Here is a 19,769-nt window from a genome sequence, read left to right as displayed (position 1 = left end):
CCGCCCAGCGCATCGCCGGTGCACCACTCACCTCTATTGAGGACATCTATATGAGGCGGTGCCTGAAGAGGGCCAAGAAAATCACGAAAGACTCCAGTCATCCAGCACATGGACACTTTACCCTCATGCCCTCTGGAAGGCGTTACAGGAGCCTCCGGACTAAGACCACGAGATATCAGAATAGCTACTTCCCTGGTTAGAACATCTGCCTTGCAGTTCTGGGGTTCCGGGTTTGACTCATGTATGCCCTTATGAGTGGAGTCCTCCCACGCTTGTGTGAGTAGAATATCTGCTGTTATTAAAACAATAATAAGAAGCAAATCAATAATATTATTTCATTTGCAGTTGCATTTTCAGGTTGGATTTTGACTGATTTTGCAAGGCCCACAGAATATTGTCTTCTATTGCTATAAAAACATGGAACCTATCAAAAGAAAGATTAAAGTCTCTTATTTCGTCAGGAAAAAAAAAATATTTCTATGTTTCCATTTTGCAGCAATTAGCATTAGAATATACTTGGATAAATTTTCACAAATCTATTTAGAATTGCTGCGATTGGCTGGCAGCCAGCCCGCCGACTGGGATAGGCTCCAGCACCCCGCGACCCTTGTGAGGAGCAAGCGGTTCAGAAAAAGGATGGATAGATGGATTTAGAATTGTAAAGTAATTGAGCTTTTTTTTTTTCAACATGGCCTTGGTTGATCTCCTTTGCTTTGCTGCCACCTGCTGGTCGTATGTGTAATAACTACCATTTCTGCAACAGTTCTTTGCAGTTGAATCAAAGCCTTCTGTATGCTCTAGCATAAAAAAAACAAAACAAAAAACGTATAAATACGTCTTTGGGACAAAAAAAAAAGCATATTTATATGTTTTTGAAAGCAAATAAGTTAATTGATTTGTTAATTCAGACAAAATAGTGTATGCACAGCATGTCGCTGTCATAGGATCAAACCTTCCCACCCATCGGATTGAAGTACAGTCGTACTTTACCTTTTTTTATTATTATTATTTTATAATTACATTTTTTTTATTTTTAAGAAAAGACTTGCAAAATGTTTTGCTAGTTTATCCTTTCGTTGCGCATGGACACTTTTGAACATGGCGTGAAGTCATTGTAACGTCCGCCTCACATTTATGTGGTTTGCTGGCTTATGTGGCTTCCTCCCACATTGTAAAAACACGCATGATAGGTTAATTGAAGATGTGAATGCGAGTGTGACTGGCGACCAATCCAGGGTGCGCCCCGCCGCAAAGCCAGCTCGCGCCGGTCCCCAATCAGGCTAAGTGGCACAGAAAAAAAAACAGATGAACGGACAATAATGAGAGTCACAACAACAAGAGCCACAAGCGATTGCTGTTGTGCCGATTTGAGCTCCTCCCTCCCACTGCAGCACTTTGATAAGCAGCAGCAGCTTTTTGTGTGCTCAGGTTGCTCAGCGCGCCGTCGAACTGCCGTGTGCCACTTTACATCCACTCCCGTTTCTATTTACCGCTCACCTTCGGGTGATGGTGGCACATGCGCATCCATCAATCCATTTCCCATCGCGCTTCGCCTCGGTGGGGGTGAGCTGGAGGCCAGCCGAGTTGACTTTGGGTCAAAGGAGGGGTACACCTTCAACTGGATGGAAGCCAATCGCAGGACACATGCGGACAAAAAGTATTCACAAACGTATGGGAAATTTGAAGTTGTCATGTGAACTCGAGTGCATGTTTATGAGTGTGAGAGGAATTCACTGGGATTACGCGCCAACCTCCGCTAACCACAATGCTAACCATTTATATATATATATGAAAGAAAATAGTTTTGATTTTTATTTATTTATTCATTCATTTATATTTTATTATTATTTTTTTGAAAATCAACTTCCACACACGACTTTTGATTTGTGTCATATTTGATACATCCGGTCACAATGCTTTAAATTCGTACATTTATTTATAACTGTCAAAAATCTAATAATAAACTGACATGTCGAACATATTAGTATTTCCCAAAATCAGAAAGAATATTTCCCACTATTAATGAGTACAGGTGTCTCTCCTTTCTCATTTGGGGCCATCTTGCAGGGTGGCTGGAAAAGCCATCATCTGGGTGATACTGCCCTCTAATGGATTATCGGTGCAATGCATGTGTCAGATCATATACGTCAGGGTTTTATTGGGGGGAAAATATTACACGAATGAAATAGAGGGCTCAAAATGTCTTATATTTAATATGATACATTTGGCATTATAAGGTTAGGATTTTGAAACAGATTTTAGTAAGGATCATGGAAGATGACACATGATTTGCTATTGCAGGCCACATAAAATAATGTGTTGGGCCGATTTGGTCCCCAGACCTTAAGTTTGACACCTCTGGAATAGATCATAGTTTCCCAAATGTTAATTCCTTTTTTTTCCAGCTCTTTTGTACTACTGCGATCTTTCGATGTGCATGAAGGCATACTTAGATGAGCGAGTTGTAGAAGACCTCAACCCACTCATCCACTTCTCCATCCATCCATTTTCTTGACCACTTATTCCTCATAAGGGTCGTGGGGGGTGCTGGAGCCCATCTCAGCTGGCTCTGGGCAGTAGGCGGGGTACACCAATCGCAGTCATTGACTTCAACCCCATCAAACTCTATGGAATAATGTAAAAATGAAAGAAAAGTCATTTGCAATAACATCTCCAGATCATCCTGAAGGTCATGACTTCATTCCAGTCCTGAAGGTGTTTCAAATATAAGACTTTTCAGTTATCTTTACACTCAAAGTAACAATGCTTCCAAAAAGGTGCTAAATTGTGTATGTCTTAATTTTGTTGACAACGCACACGGAAAAAAAACAACACAATTTGCAGTGATGGACTCCAAATGGGAAATCCGGTTGTCATTCTTGTTTCATGTTTGACATCAAAGTAGCAGGAAATCATCATCTCATTTCCTTCTGTTTGTTGCAATCGATGCCTTGAAATCGTCCCAAATTAAAAAAAAAAAAAAAAAAAAAAAAAAAAAAGTGAGTCAGCTGCCAAATCAGGCTGGAAAATGGCTTATTTTGCACTGTGCATGCCCAAATGTTGTGGGCTACACTGCTCAGTGTCAGCGTCTCGATAACTTTGCCAAATTGCATATTTCACATGACACTCTCAAAACCTTAACTAAAAACACACAGTCACATTTTTGTCTTGCTTTTGTATGTAAGTAAAAAAAGGTTGTAGTGACGGAATAATCGGTCACGTGAATCCTTTATTAAAGTGGTGAAGCTTAAGCTGTTTGTGTCACCTGATGTCGCACATGCGGCGAATCACTTACCAGGAGTGTCACGCATTCCTACATCATTTTTCATTATATAACACTGTGGAGGAGGGGGGGGGGGAATTATTTTGTGACCTTCCTTCTTGTAAAAAAAACAAAAAAAACATCCACATTGACTTGCAGAGAAAACACATGGTAAAAGAAGACAGTGTTATCACCACAAGACAACTAAATAAAGCCCGAGGAAATCTGCAAGTTGCTGCAAGTTGACACAGATGGATGTCGCAGGGGAGTCGCGTAAGTGGAGGAAGAGCAGCCATAAACTGCTGATAGATGCGAGTGCCACGAGGAAGGCAATGTGTTTTTCCAACGTGCAACATTCCTCTGCTTGATACGAGGACGGAGCATCTGCGTCGGCGCATTCGGCTCGCTAATGTCCTCGTTGCCGTTCTCCGGAAAGAAAACTCAAAGTCAGTTTCAGACAATATGAACTTCTTCATTTATACAATTGTCCCTTCTTTCTCATCCATCCACTTTCGATAGCGCCTGTTATGGTTGGTCTTGAGCAAGGCTGAACCCGAACCGAGCTGAGTTTGAGTAAAAAAATCAACTGCTGTTGACTGAATTGGTCATTGAGTGGGATGACATCATCATTCTCGCCTTTTTCTTGACAATGTTATTGTCTTCACATCTAGTGGCAAAAGTGCAGAAGTGTATTGCTGCCACAACAGTTAATACAAAGTTCAATATCACTGGATAACGTTAATAAAGTTTCACGTTTTGACATGAAAAATATCCCATTGAATTAAAATGTGGTCAAGTGTCCCATGAAAATGTCTTAAGTTTGGTTTCCACATTCAGCAGAACAGAATGAAGCAATTCTTTTCAGTTCCGGTCACTGTGTTTACACACCAGTATGAGTGTCTTCTTTTTAAGTCTGAAATCTTTTATTATATATAATTTGGTATATTCATATCATAGAAGAGCAGCATAGTTACATACAACTTCCATTTATAAGACACAAAACAGACTCTTCCAGTGACCTAAACCAAAAGTTGAACTTTTTATTTTATTTTTTTTTCTGTTGTGGCAAAAATGCGCTTCTGCACAATTTAATTTTTTAGAAATTCTAGTTATCTGCAGGTGTAATCTGATCAATAAGTACAGTATTTATAGTAAATAATTTGTAGAGTTTCTATCATCCTAGGATAGCAGGATGACGTTATCTGTCATCCTCATCTGGTTGGGAAACCCAGAATTTCAATAGACTTGCAACATCTGGAAAGAAAAAAAAAGAAAAAAAGTCTTAAACCTGCTGAGGTAACTTCAGCAACTTAAAGGCAAAGTTGCTTGGCGATTACTGCAAGAGAGGAAGGAGCAGAAAACTCTTGGCTCTATCAAAGCGGTTCAGAGATGAACAGAATTTGTACGAACAACACTGACACATAAATCATTGTGACATCATAACCCAGGCTTTAAAACACATTTTTAAATTGAAAGTAAATGAAAATGTTTTTGAAGGAATAGAGAGTAATGAAGGCACAAATTATTTTGTTCATGTGAGTCTCTCACACAGTCTGGTTTGGAAGAGAAAGTTAACTCATTTGCTCCCAAAAACGTATAAATACGTTTTTTTGAAATGTTTTAAGTGTCCCAAAGACGTATTTATACGTTTTTTTGTTGTTGTTGCTGTTGTTGTTTAATGCTAAAGCATACAGAAGGATTTGATGCAGCCTCTCAACTGCAAAGAATGTTTGCAGAAATGGTAGTTTTTACACAAACAGCCAGCAGGTGGCAGCAGAGCAAAGGAGATCAACCAGGGCCATGTTGAAAAAAAGCTCAATTACTTTCAATTTTGAATAGATTTGTGAAAACTGATGAAACTTAGCTCTCTTCTAATGCTAATTGCTGCAAAACGGAAAAGATAGAAATATATTTGTTTTCTTCCTGATGAAAGAAGAGACTTTATTCTTTCTTTTGATAGGTTCCATGTTGTTTATAGCAATATTCTGTGGGCCTTGCAAAACCAGTCAAAATCCAGCAAAACGGCCGGGAGCGAACGGGATTGCTTTTGTCAAAATGTCTGGGAGTGAATGAGTTAAAAACAAAAAAGGCAGAGAGGGACCGAAATCAGCATTTTTATGGCATTTTGTCATGTCTGCTTTTGGTCTGGTTGTATAATTTAAATGATGAAATATTTGGGCCTCAACAAAGATATTTCAGAGAGTTTGGAAAATGGTTCTGATTATTTTTTCCTTTTCTGTGACTGGATTGCCTCTGAGGTAAATCTATTGGTGTTGTTTAATCGACTCAGATGGCAATTGTGCCTTCAGTTGCAAATTAAACTGCATGAATTGCACTGTGACAACAACTTGGTAATAAAGTTCTATATAGATAGATGTAAGGTCAGTGGGTGGTGGCTATTGGCAAGAAAAGAAAGATGCATACTACAGCAGAGTGTTGATTATGAATATAATAATAATAAGAAGAAGAAGAACAGCATTCACCAAATCAAACGACACCCGTTAAATCAGCATATCAACCAGACTGCACAAAACTGTATTTGTGCTCTGCAATTAGATATACTTCTCCATGCACAAGCATTTATTTGTTCTTTTTCACCCACTAAACCTTCAAAAAAAGTTGATCTTCCTCAGACTACAATGAATAATGAGCTCTCTGCTTGTGTCGCTAAGGCTCTTTTTCTTTTTTTTTTGTTCCCTCTCTTTTCTTGGTAGTCTATGTTCTTCCGTGGATACAACAATGATAGACACATTTGATATGCGGGAAGCATTCGACCTATTATCTCCACGGAGAAAATGGCTTCTGCGTCCTTCACAGGCGGGAGGCAAACTGGAGGTTTTTCTATTATAGCAGCCGCTGCCGGCAGCTCTCCCGAACATTAATGGCAAGTCTGGAAAGGTTTAAGGGTGCAAAGCGGAAGACCGAGCAAACATACGTAGCTGTTTTGAAAAAACCTGGAGGTCATGGTTCCACGAGGGAACAGGTCGATTCGACAATTCATGTATCAATTACACTGTGTTTCTCATCAGGTTTTAATTGGAAATCTTATAAAATGTTACGCACTATATTATTTTACTGGACTCTTTTATACGAGCTTCACTACATGCACAAGTATAATATTCCATTCAAATGTAAAGCATGCTAAATATTTTACCATGTCATAATAATAGATTATCTAATGAAAAGATTCATTGACTGCTGTGAATCATCCAAAACCTTGTTTGCGATCTGAAACGATGACAAATGCTTGTTGTGTTTGGGGTTGTGCCGCCAGCCAGACGTACCTGTTTGATCATCATCATCATCATCGCCAGTTTAGCTTGAGTGAATGTCGAGCTGAGTAAAGTGACAGCACGCTATTCGTTTCAATGTCAAGAGAGCACATCGGTGCCATAAATCCAAGTAACAAAAAAAAAAGTCAAGCTCAAGCGATCATCGCCGTCTTAGTTAGATAAGAGGGAAACGGACCATCCATTATTGCCTAACAGATTGCAAGTCAAACAGCTTCAGTCGACAAAAAAGGACCACTAAATGGTAAGGCTTTGCTCAGTTACAAATTTTGGCAGTAAGCTATGCGAGCCTCTAGGGTGCATTTAGATGTACCAATTAAAGCTTAATTGGTTGAGCAGCCAAACACTTTTCCTCATTTAGCATCTCCATTCAAACTGTGGCAAAAAAATAAGAATAAATAAATAAATTCATTCATTCATTCATTCATTAAATTTTCTTTTATTATTATTATTATTAAAATTGCATTTATTTATTTTTTCAATATTAACACTGGTTGTTTGCTTGAATTTTTGACGTCTATAGTTGTCATTGGCAGTGAATGAGTTTAAAAACAAAACAAAACAAAAAACAGGAAGTTGTTGATGAAATACTCATTTTTTATTTTCCAAAGTCACAGAGAGTCACAGCAGATGGATGAAAGAGCCACATGTGGCTCTCGAGCCGCAGGTTGCACACCGCTCATATAAACAAATAATAATAATAACTTCAACTCACGTTCACACCGATGGACAATTTACAGTCTCCAATTGAACTAACAGAAGATGCAAACTCTTCACAAAGTGTGCCAAGTCAAAACGAAGGACTTCTTGATTATGAAATAGATGCGCTGGCGAAACACTAATCCGCCATTCACGTATGTAATAGTTTTGTCAGCATTAACTCGAGAGAAAGAAGAACCTTCTTCAGTACAGAATGATGTGAAGAGATAGACACGTGCATCGCGGGAGATCCCCCAGCAGTCGCAAACGATGGTTCTAAAATTAGGACTTGGTTTCCTGACCATCTTGAGTGCGTCCTGACCGCAAGTTTTGTCAAAAAGGAATAGAATCTAAATCGGGCGCATGTCTTGCTCTCCCTTTCCACAAAATATGGCAGATGTGCTGCAATGAAAAGCTAATTATTCGCACTCTCTCAATATAAGCACATTTCTTTCAATGTTTAGTTTAACAGAAGGCTGTAATGTAGCTTGTGCTAGAAGTTCCCATTAGAATCGTTTTGCTTTGTGTTGCAGTTTTCAATTAAAATTTTTAAATTACTTAATAAAATAATAATTTAGAATTAATTTTTAAAAAAAGTTAATAACAAACTTTTAAATTACAATTATACAGTTTCAGCCTTAACACTATTTATATGCATTGATTTTGCAATTGAACTATGATAGTATTCAATGTAAAAATATATTAAAAATCAAAGAAAAAACAGTGCCATCTGGTGGGGAAAAAAATTAAGTTGCTGCCTAAAGTGAATTTACTTTCCGGGGGCCCGATTCTCCGGCGGTGCCTTTGCTAATCCAGCCCAAACTGGGTCACGAGAGACACTTGTGAACCCCCCTTCGGAGGGGTGAAGAAGAGTTAGCCTAATCTCCGCCGGGTTGATGTGTAACTTCTTGGCCTGCTATAGTACGCATATAAATCTGCTGTTTGTGGCGCTTTCCAAGGGTTGAAGCGGGAGACAACATGATGGCAACTGTCATCTGTGTCCCATCAATGTGGGCTGCCAGTGCCCTGATAATCCCCGGAGTAATCCCACCACTACAACGGAGACATCAGATTCACCGAGGCGGGACGGGACGGGACTGCGCATGACACACGCGAGAGCATCTTCGCTCTTAACGGGGGCGACAGCAGCCACTTCTCGTGAAAATTGCTGCTCACGCTCGACTGGGGCTTCAATTGATGTTTACATGTCTTGACAAATGGGCAACAAAAAAACAAAAAAAAAATGCATAAATCAACTCAGATTGTTTGAATTGAGAAGGGAATTGAGTCACCTAACGTGTTTGATTTTTGTCATATGCCTGTTAAGATGAAACGTGTTCAAAGCTTCTCTGCAGGAGAAAAGGTATTTTTCAGAAGAAAACATCAAAACGTTGAACTATTCAAAGGAAATTTCTCAATGCGTTTCACCTCACAGAAGGGAGGCAAAACAGGAAAAATCTGATGTCACCTTCTGTGTGTCTTGTTGGTGCTGTCGAAAAAGACACTTGAAGATTGTTAAAAAGTTCAAACAGATCCTAACTAGAATGTGAAAACATTTTCAACCCAGAGTCTGATGAGGACCGTTTGACATTTTCTGTTAAAAAAAAAATAAAAAAAAATGAAGGATGCATTCAAAACAAACAGTGACAAGAACAAGTTCTGGAAACATCCTTTGCGCAAAAAAGGAGAAATTAATGTGTTTCAGGCAATTATTTCAAAAGTACATTTCGTTTCTTCACAATGATCACATTTTATTCATGATCATCTCTTTAATTTCCAGTTTAATTGTCTGGAGGGGGGAAAAAAAAATCAATGATGCAGTAGATATGAATTAAATATTGCAGCCCTACAGATTATAATTGTTACTTCTTCCATTAATCTCAATCATGCATCATTTATTTCTATATTAATGCACAGCAATTTTCCAAAATAAGAGTGCCAATTTTCTCAAGGATAACATCCATCTTGCATCTGTTCCCAAGAGGTAAGTCTTTTTTTTTTTTTTTTTTAATGGGATTGTTATTGTGATAACTTCATTTAGCAATCGAATATAAAACAGTTTGGATGCCAGATTTGGGGACAAAACATATTTCAGTAGCGGCAAGCTGAAAGGCATAGAGGGGAGAAAAAAAAGAAAAAAAAAGTGAAACCAAAATTGTAAATAAAAGGACACATAAACTGGAGGTAATCAAGTGTTGTCAGTGCACAGCAAAGTCAGCCGCGTCTGTACAAGTGAAGTAAAGGGCAAAGATAACAAGTGCAAGGACAGTTAAGATGGGCGGCAAAGATATTAATCCACTGCCAGAGTGGCCTATAAAGGCCACCCAAAGGACCTCTGAGGCTGATGAGGTTGACGGAGGGGTCACTGGAAGTGAATTGCAACACTCCATTGGTTAAACATTAAGGTCATCCTGGAATCAGACTGTCAAGGATGAGAGGTGCTGAGGGCAATGTTCAATAAAACATGAACATAATCTTCTCACCACGAGTAAAAGTGTTTTGCGGTTCAACTACTAAGCAGCACAAACAGATTTCCCCTGTGAGCCAAAAGAAAGAAAAAAAAACATTAGTGCTCATTCACCACGGGTTGCCATCAGATTTACGACCGGCGCCAAAAATAGCACTGGAAATGGGTCAAACTATCAGTTTTTGTGACCTCTGACAAAGCTTATCTTGCACAAAAAAAACAAAAAAAACGTACGAGTCAGAGATGATAGTGTCTGTCTGCTACAGCTTCTCTTTCTGCCTCATTAGCTGCCGATATTGGACCAGTTATCTCAGTTTAGAAGACATTTTCAGGTTGGAGGCAGCCGACTCACCTTCTTCTGCAATGGAAAAAGGTGACTTTTTTTTTTTTTTTTTTTTTTTTTGCTTCTCCCTACTCTGCTGTAAGTGTGCTGTGTAGTAATGGAGGTGCGTCAATGACAGTTCCATCCAGATTTACTTCCACGGGGCATGAAATGAGGAGACAGATGATAAGCTTCTCGCTCATTCTCCGGGAAGCACATGGAAGCGGATGGAACGAATCCTGATGCTTCTACACAACACGATGTGCTCTGATATAGACAACACTCGGTCTCTTTTTGGATACTGGACTTCTGCTCACCATTGAATGTCTGCTACTCTGTGATGGATAGACTGTAAACACCTTGCTCTTCCCCTGGAGTATTTATTTGTATTTTTTTTTTTAAAATAGTGTGCAAGACCAGAGGGGCCTCACATCTTCCACCGAAATTCCTCTTTGCTGATCGGGCCAAATTGTAGGAATTACCTGGCAAACGGCAATCAGGTCCAGGGGATTACCACAAACATTCTTGTTGCAAAAGTTCAACTTCTTTCATCTCCAGAAGCTGGTTTAGTTGACGACCCGCAACCAGAATTTAATTTATGCATATTTCTTTCAACCAAGCTCACAACAGCATAACAAGCAGGCTGAGCAGTTAGTCAGCCGTGTTATTAGATTTTTCTTCTTACCAGGATGACAGTGAACACATGAGGGAGTTTTTAGGGCAGCCACCTTGGCAATCTAACAGTGCAGGTGACTGGACAGATACGACGCGAAGTGTGTAATCATCATGTTATGTCATACAAATAATCGGCGGAAAGGTGAGGGATGTCTAAATAGGATGGAACGAGCTGCAGTCGGTGCTGCAATTCTGCCATCTTGTGGTTGAGTTGTTCAACCTGCATTGGGAAATCAAGTGAGACGTCTTTCCATGCTCATCTTGTGTTAGTGTATGTTGTGTACGTTATGAAAAGGGCTGAGCCGAGATTCAAAGCCAGAAGCTCTCGACTGTGAAACAGAAAACTTCACAACCGTGTTGAAATTCCAGTGACAAAATGACGCTGCACGTCACACATCCGGGTACTCGTGCGGATCACTAAAATCCAACGCTTGGGACTTCAATCAAACTCACTGAAATATGAACTGTGGACTATGTGATGAGTGACGACATATTTGAATTTTATTTAAGGGTGACGTGAGCGGCCCTGCACACATAAACAGACATATAGGAGCTTTCGAATACTGTACACAACCAGGATGACTCAAGGACCATCTTTTTAGACGTTTTTCCCCCTCCAGTAAAGACAAATACACAGACAGACAAATAAAGCTGCCTATGTACCTCGACAGAAAGGACCTACTTTCAGAAACGTAATAATGACGATGAGGGTTACAATTGCCTATATACACCACAAGATGGTGGCAAAGCACATTTGCACAACAATTCTATTGATTTTCATTCAGTTTGTGGAAGCATCTGGAAGGGTTGGACGGCAAGGATCTCTGTCCTACTCCCAGTTGACTTTTGCCAGAAAGCAGACTACACACTTGACTGGTCAACAGTCAATTACAAAGGGCAACGTTGTACTGTGATTGAATTTATGATTCCACATCAGAAATGTGGTCATGCGAATGAGGAGATGCTGTTTTTTTGATCGCATCATTGATACGATTAGCCAAAGCCTGACAGTTAAATGCTCTTCTCGGGGAAAACGAGGTAGGCTACAGTTTAGCGGAGACACTCGTGAGCACAAGACAGTGAGGAGGAGCAGGGAACACACACAAACATGACAAGGTCAAGGTCAGGTTGAACCATTTGTCTGAATGGTTGTTTGTCTATATGTGCCCTCCCACAACTGTTTAGCGACCATCCCAGGGTGCATCCCGCCTCTCGGGTCAAGTCAGCCGGGATACATACGCGCCAACAGTTTTACGACCTTAACGAGGACAAGCAGTGCAGAAAATGAATGCATGGATGGTTTCCAAATATGCCTTCTTGATAGAAATCTTTTCTCAGTGCTTTTGTCAGGATGCTCCAATATTTTTACATGTTAAGCTTGCTACTGCTACGTTTGATCAAGCTAGCAAACCAGCTGTATGAGACGGTAGAGGGAATCAACTTAAGAATAAACACAATTCTCAGTCAGCAGCCATATTAGAGCATCATTGGATTTGAAAAGAGAGTGTATATACGTTATTGTTATAGATATTAAAATCCAAGCAACGCAGATATTTTTGACAACAGCATCTTTAGACCAGGCAGGATTACATCTCGAAAAATAGACCCATGATGGACCACTGCTGGGGCTTTACTTATGCTATGTGAATTGAAATGAAAAAATAAAACTTGTAAAACAGACTATGCCTGTTTTGCCATTGCAAGGACTCACCTGTGATACTGTGATCATCATCATCATCATCATCATCATCACCGTTGTTACTCCCTTTGAGTTCAATCAAGGCTCAAATTCGTTCTTGGGTTTCAACAGATATTTAATGTCGTCTACATGTCTTGTACATGTTAAACAACACACCAACAATGTCGTGAGAACTAAGAAAAGAGCGAAAATAAGCTCAATTAGCACACAAAATAAAGAGGCTTCACAATAAACAATTAAGAAATGAAATGACAAGTATTTACCTCATTGGCCACGTTCACTAAAAAGGAATAATAAGAAAAAGCACGTCTTCTTGACAAGCTCCTTCCTGTCGTCCACCTGTGCGTCAATTAACAGTGTCCCTTAGCAACGGATGATGGAACAAAAAGTCTGTTCCGCTTTTCAATAAAGTTTTTCATCCAAATGAAATTATCTGAATACTATGACTTATTTAACATTTTTAAATAAAAATAATGACCTGTTTATTTTTCTTTTACTACCAACTCAAAACTATGAAATTAATCAATTAAATAAATGCGCGTTGCCTCTAATGGCAGCAACAACCGTAAATGTTAATGTCCATGACCACCTTTTGATGTTTCATCCATTTCGAGCTGTTTTTAAAACGGATTTTTGCCCCTTCCCAACCAAGGACGTCAAAAGCGCGACAGTTTGATGTCATAAGACCTTTTGGCCTGAGGTCAATTCAGAGTTTGGTCCCAATGATAGAGGATCCAACACGGTCAGGGCCAACAATCTTAAACGTGTTCATTATTTACGGCCAAAAATCTTCACGTGACAATCTGACATCTCCTCAGAGTCAGAGTCTGTCAACTGTGAAGGGAACGTAACCATTCAAAGATGCACCTTGACTGACGAGCAAGGAAGGAATCGCCTGTAAATCACGGTTGTCGTTTCTCCAGCACGACCCAAATGAGGACAACTGAACTAGGAAATGGACACATGGATGTCACACCTCTAAAGGAACAGTTGACTTGAGAACCCGGATATAGTCTGGATCACACCCATTATCTGTTTTAAGCAGCGAGAGGGAGAGATAGGCCGCAGCATCTGATTGATAAAGAAGAGTTATCCATGTTCCTTTCTGGGGGTTTTTTCTTTTCACTTTATTCCCCTCCCCCACAACTTTCCCCCCATCAGGGCCCCTGCTCCAGCCGATTAATCCTACTCGAGCAACGGAACTGGCAAAGAGTTCATGTTCCATCTCTGACCTGCAGTGCCAGCTTCCATCTGTTTGGCTTTGGCATGCGCACATCTTGTTAGACTAAACGTTTTTGAATATTACTGAAGGATTAAATCCAAGAAAATGCTCATGTCGTTACATGCTGTGCATGTCTGTGTCCTCGACCTGTGGAAAACGAGGATGCGATGTATGCCACCACTAGATGGCAACACCAGATCCAAGAAGATTGCTTTATTTATTTTTCCTCTTCATCATGTTTGCAGTCGATTTATTTGCCAGGATTAAAAAACTCAATTCTGATTATATTTGAGATGCTACATTTGATTTGGTTGAGTCAAGTTATTACAGACAAGATGGTTGAATCAGAAAGTCAATTGTCAAAATTATGTTGTTTTTTTTAAAAAAAGAAAAAAAAATCCCATGAAGCTCAATAATAGCAGCTTTGCAATTTGCCAGGCTTCTGAAAGGGCACCGCCAAATATTTTGTAAATAATATAATATAATTTAATATAATATAATATAATACTGTATAATATAATATAATATAACCTGCTTAAAAACAAAAAGTTGGGTCAAATGGATAACCCACAAAACAACTCAATTTTCAGCTCTGTGGGTTATGCGTGTAAACCAAAAAGCTGGGTCAAAATATTCTTGTTGTTTTGTGGCAAATTCATTTTGACAACAAAAAAAAATGAAGAAAAAAAATTACAACCCAATTTTTGGGATGTTTTGTGTGTTATTCATTTCACTTAACTTTTTAAATAACCCAAAACCTTTTCGACCCAATTTAAGTTTTTTTTTTTTTTTTTCAGAGCATAAAAACAACAACAACAACAACAACATCAACATCAACATTGACCTTTCGAATTATTAGTTGTCGTCGATAAAATTTGAATTATTAGCATCTTCACAGCGCTAGTTCAGGCCTGCAAGCTGGCGCTCGATGATGTCAAAATTTTACCGTCCTCTGATATGTTCTTCAGAGCAAAATTTGTTAGACTGAAACTTTACATCTGCACACATTAATGCATTTAATAATCGGTATCCCTGGTGAGCATTTTGTGTTTTGTTTAAATTTGTAATGTTTTTGTCAAATGATCAGATAAATTTGTCAGATTCTGATGTATTCAATTTTGCGTATATTATTAATGGTGAAAGAAAGTAATGCTTTTTTTTTTAAATTATTATTGCGGCAAGATTTTGTGCTGTTTATTCTATTGTCCCGTTTCCTATTAATTTAAATGACCACCAATTATTTTATGTCTGTCTTTCAGTCTCCATGTGCAGTGTAGTGATCATTCCTGGACTTCAGCTGACCAGCGAATGGCTTCAGCTTGCATGACTTCATTCCTCTTTCTTCTGGAATTTTCTCCGTGCTCACCAGAGCCCAACTGTATTCGGTGAAACGTAACGGGCCATCACGTCGTCAAGGCTCACGTTGGTCAACGTGTAGACGAATGTCCTGCAGACAATTCCCACCTCAGCGTATACCAACTTGAGGCCTAGAAACTCCTCAAAGGGTTTTTATTTATTCCTTCTTTTTTTTTTAATCCCTTTCTCTCAAGCATGAGATCACAGCCCAAGATTGAGGTGAGTATTTGGATCCCTTGTATCAGATATCTACTGAAGCATAGCTGGCTTCCTCCTTGATGGCTTTGCGGTCCACCAAAAAGACGTTTTATCTTGTCTTCTCCTCCTCTCTCCAAGAAGATGAGTGACACATCAGAGATAGCCTTCAACTAATCCTATCCTTTATGCTCTGTGAGAGTAAGCTGTGAGCCTGTCGCCCTTTCACACTTTATTTGCTGCCGTTTGAAATCATATGAAATGTCATGCTCGGCGTCAGATGAGGAGCTCGGGGCCTTTTTAAAGTTCACTTTTCCAGAAAACACAAGAAACAGAAGATATCAAAGCGAGCAAAAGAGATACTTGGAGTTTCATTGTTGGAGTGTCTCCAGGAAAAACCTTGATTCATTTACTGGGCTGCAAGTCTTTCAAGCAAGAAAATGTTTGAATATTCAAGCATTATTATCATTCATTTAAAAAAACAAAACAAAAAAACAGTCTTTTAATGATGCCACAGGCCAGCTAGTTAGGTATGCAACTTGTAATGCGTGGAGGCTGATTTTGCCATGGACGGCGAAGCGGGACAGAAACACAAAAAAACGGAGAGCAACTTACGTTCGCAACATTTATTTTTAAGCTAACAACAACAACAAAAAGGAGCGGGCTCGACGCCACCGCGCATTACAAAAAGACCGTTGAGGGGAAAATCCGGGCAAAAACAACAACAACAACAACAAAGAAAAACTACTAACACACAAAGAAAAGAAAGCGCCACCTTGTGGTGCGGTGCTACGCTGCCGATTGTTACAAACTACTGTACACACAAAAGTCAGCAAATATATTGGTCTATTATTGCCCCACTCACTTTGCTCACAGAGATAAACAACTAACGTATTTACTTTAATATTTCATATTTTTAACTTTTTATATTTTTTATTTATTTATTTATTTATTTATTTATTTATTTATTTATTTATTTATTTATTTATTTATTTATCTATCATATTTTATAACTTTCATATTCATATGTCCACTGAGCAGAAAATCGATCACTTCTTGACGGTGTCGATTAGATCAGCTTTGTGTAGAAGTGATCTTGTTCCATCCATTTTCCTTACAGCGTTTCCTGATCAGGGTCCGGGGAAGTTTGGGTCTATAGGTCGCTTGCACATGTCGTCACTTCCGCCTCGGATTTCTCGTAGTCGCCATGCTGGGTGGCCTCCATTTACGTAGCGATTCGGTCTAACACGTATCTATCACGTTTGTTTTCTGCGTTTAAAATGGTACATTGTTGCTGCATCGTTGGCTGTTCGAACAAAGCCAAGGGGGAAAATGGTCGGTCTTTTTTCCGAATTCCGAAAATAATTAGGAACCAGGGCCTGGAGACAGAGGAGTGCGGACTCCGGAGGGAAGTCGTTACTTTGGGCTCGTGTGTGCAGCGATCACTTTGTGAGCGGTAAGCTTGTTTACTTTTATTTAATGCATGAGGATTAATAACGTTTCGACCGCCCATATATGGGCAAGTTGCTTATGTTTTGGATTCATGAGCAAGCAAGTTCGGTAGTACAAGCTGGCTAGCGGACGTTAGCCGAAAGCTAACATCGAACATTTTCACCCAAGTAGTGCCAGTGCAAAGTGTTTACTGCTGAAATTGGATTGATTAGTCTTGGGCTTTTAATGCCGATAACATGTTTTTGGGTGGCAAAATGTAAACTTGGGAAAAAAAAGAGACAGAAGGGGCTGATGCAAGAAAACAGACCCCCGGGGGTGATGCAAGAAAACAGACACCCGGTAGCCTACACATCATGCTAAAGAACTTATTCACGGCCACCCTACTGCGGTAAAATAGCCAGTCTTTCCATATTTTATTTGTTTATATATTTGTTTATTTTAACAGGTCGCCCTGCGCCCGTTTTTCTGTCCAATCATCCCGACTGGGCTCCAACATTAAAGTTGGGTCCCAAGTTACAACATCTATGTCTCAGCCCAGTCGGTGCCAAGATATGAACGTGCACAGGAGAGACAAGCAAAGAAAAGACGACTCGAAGTGGCAGAGATTGTTGCAGTTATGCAGCCAGATGGCTCCAGTAACCTGTACCCTCAAGTACTGCTGACATCATTGACTCTGGTATGCCACTCAGAATTCATTACATGATATATTGTATGCATGAGTGAATGTATGTGTTTGTTTGTGTGTGTACACGCACCTTATATTTTAGAGACATTTGGAAGTGTTTATAGAAATAAGTATTTGCCTGTAGCAATGTTCATACATTAAAAAATGCAACAAAATGTGTACATTTCTTTTACACTGACAAAAAAACTATACTACTTTACTATATTAAACCTATTACTGGTACCGTATTTTTTTGTGATTCTTTTCTTTTTTTTTTTCTTTAGGGATCTCATGCCACACCGACTTGATTGCCAATGACATGATGGAAACGAAGGCGAGCATCAAAGCATTGGAGGAGGACAACATGCGACTGTTTGTTTGGCGCTAATAAAGGCAGCGTTTATACAAATTCTATTGTTGGGTTTGTTTACAAAGCTATACATAATACAAATGACAGGATTTGACTCAATGTGCAATATGGTCCCTCTTAAAGTAATGGCATAAATCTTTATTATTTCTAAAAGCACAAAAAATGAAGTGAATAATGATTAGATGTAGTAATTTCAGGGTTAAAAATTGAACTGTTAATTAATGTAGTTTATTTTAGCACAGGTGCCACTGCCTACCATCCTGAGATGACGGTATGATGTAATGTTGATGGGGTACGCAATGACTTTCATTATGCTATGTACAGAGGAAAAAGTTGCTCTCTTTTAAATTTGTTTAATGTAAGACAAGTACCAGTACTGTGTTACAGTTTTCCCAATAATCCTTGTTTCACACTTGTCACAAAACCACTGTCCTTTTGGCAGTCTAGATTGGCACACTTCAAGTGATATCATTTGATTTTACAATCTGCTGCAGCACAAAAAACTACTTTATTCCGCATCTTTGAAGTACATGAGCAAGTGGTAGGTGACAGCGGCTGAGCAGGAACACTGGAAGTCCACTGCTGATCTAGTAAATGCTCTCCCGAGCAGTTCAGGTAAGGAGGGGATTTGGGGAAAAAAAACCTCTGGCTTTTCCAACTGGCCAAAATGAGCGATCTGGGTGGACTCGCTCAATCACACTTTGTCCACACCACAAAGTCGCAGAAGTCCCGTCCAGTTAAACTCATCTGTGCCTGAATCTGAAAATATTACAAACATTGTAATGAAAATATGAAACATAGAATTAAATAAGAAACTACAAAAAGTAAAGCCATACATACCTGGTAATACTATTGGTGTTGTCGTGACAAGTGATGGGAATTGTTGCCATCTGGCACCAGACAGAAATTGGGTGTTGTGACAGCCTCCTTAACCGTGAGATCATAAGAAAAGCTGTCAGTATGCTCAGTAGTTACCATGAACACGTTTTATTGTACTGGAAACTGAAACTAAAAATACGCCCTCTGAGAGTGGTTAACCTTAACCATTTAGAATAAGTTGATTAAGTAACATGTAACTAGTGAAAGGGTAGCATTAAATTTAATTAAGCCACGGGGAGGCTGTGCAGTTACTTTTTATTCTTATACGCTCTGCCATATTTGCCTGTTATAAAATTATTAGAAAAACCACATCAGGTAAAGCCAGCTGTGCATGTAAACACAATGATAACAGGAAGCCTGAGAACAAATCAACATTTTTGTGTGCAGAATTACCAACACCATGTGGTTTACTTACGTGCAACAGCAACCGTTTCTTCTGATGCGATGTTAAAGTTTACACTCTGTATCCACCCGCTTACAAAATAATTGTAAGCCTCCAGGGATTTGTTGGCGTGTTATGGAGCATGTTGTCAACACGAGGTAGGGAAAGATGTCCAGAGATGTCACATTTGGCCAGCAAGCTTTCTCCGTCAAAAAAAAAATCACCCTTGGTCAGGACGTAATTAGGATCAATCCCGCCACACAGAGACACCTTCTGCCTGTATCGTTGTTTTTGATCTTCCGGTAAATCGTGAAAATACTGCGAAAATTACATCAGGTTGATAAGCTCTACCGTGTAACTCGCGAGTGTACCTTGTGAACCGGCGGACACCCAATATGGCGCCCGAAGGAAAAACTCCCATGATGCATTACGATGTGCAAGCGACCTATTCCAGCTGTGGAGGAGAGTGAAGACCAAACCCTGGACTGGCGACAACTTACAACATGTTTTCGTGGTACTTGCTGTGGTTTATCATCTCCAGCAGGTGGTGCTGCAGGTTAGCGACACCATCAACTCAAGCCAGTGAACATCTTTTTCGCCGACTTCCCGCCCCCCTTAGCTGCACACACCTTGTCAGCAGGTTGGGCCTTATCTCTCTCTGACTGAACTGAGCCATTCAGTGCCACACTTGACCTTGTTGATCATCATCATGTACCAGACTTTGTTTTTACCCAGCCCGTCTCCCTTTTGTGTCCGCCCCGACTTTCCTTTTCCACACTATTTGAACAAAGATAAGGGCAGAGACTTGTTTGCACAGCCTCTGTCAGACACATGC

General features: G+C 39.6%; 3 long non-coding RNA genes across 3 annotated transcripts; 1 reads left to right on the top strand and 2 right to left on the bottom strand.

Annotated features, from left to right (window-relative positions):
* Nucleotides 1-1,475: 1,475 nt before the first annotated feature.
* Nucleotides 1,476-12,777, bottom strand: LOC144019724 (uncharacterized). The gene is made up of 3 exons (XR_013283749.1): nt 12,678-12,777; nt 12,427-12,587; nt 1,476-1,618 (listed from the first exon to the last, which is right to left on the bottom strand). It is a non-coding gene; the product is annotated as an uncharacterized LOC144019724 (long non-coding RNA).
* A 3,562-nt stretch (nt 12,778-16,339) lies between these two features.
* LOC144019607 (uncharacterized) lies at nt 16,340-17,823 on the top strand. The gene is made up of 3 exons (XR_013283721.1): nt 16,340-16,643; nt 17,085-17,315; nt 17,588-17,823. It is a non-coding gene; the product is annotated as an uncharacterized LOC144019607 (long non-coding RNA).
* Nucleotides 17,824-18,021: 198 nt separating this feature from the next.
* On the bottom strand, nt 18,022-19,379 carry LOC144019511 (uncharacterized). The gene is made up of 3 exons (XR_013283692.1): nt 18,968-19,379; nt 18,514-18,600; nt 18,022-18,432 (listed from the first exon to the last, which is right to left on the bottom strand). It is a non-coding gene; the product is annotated as an uncharacterized LOC144019511 (long non-coding RNA).
* Nucleotides 19,380-19,769: the final 390 nt, after the last annotated feature.

Source organism: Festucalex cinctus, chromosome 5 (genome assembly GCF_051991245.1).
Source record: "Festucalex cinctus isolate MCC-2025b chromosome 5, RoL_Fcin_1.0, whole genome shotgun sequence".
In the NCBI taxonomy this organism is placed as follows: Eukaryota; Metazoa; Chordata; class Actinopteri; order Syngnathiformes; family Syngnathidae; genus Festucalex; species Festucalex cinctus.
The sequence above is the reverse complement of the archived record's forward strand: the minus strand, read 5'-3'. Positions and strand labels throughout refer to the sequence as shown.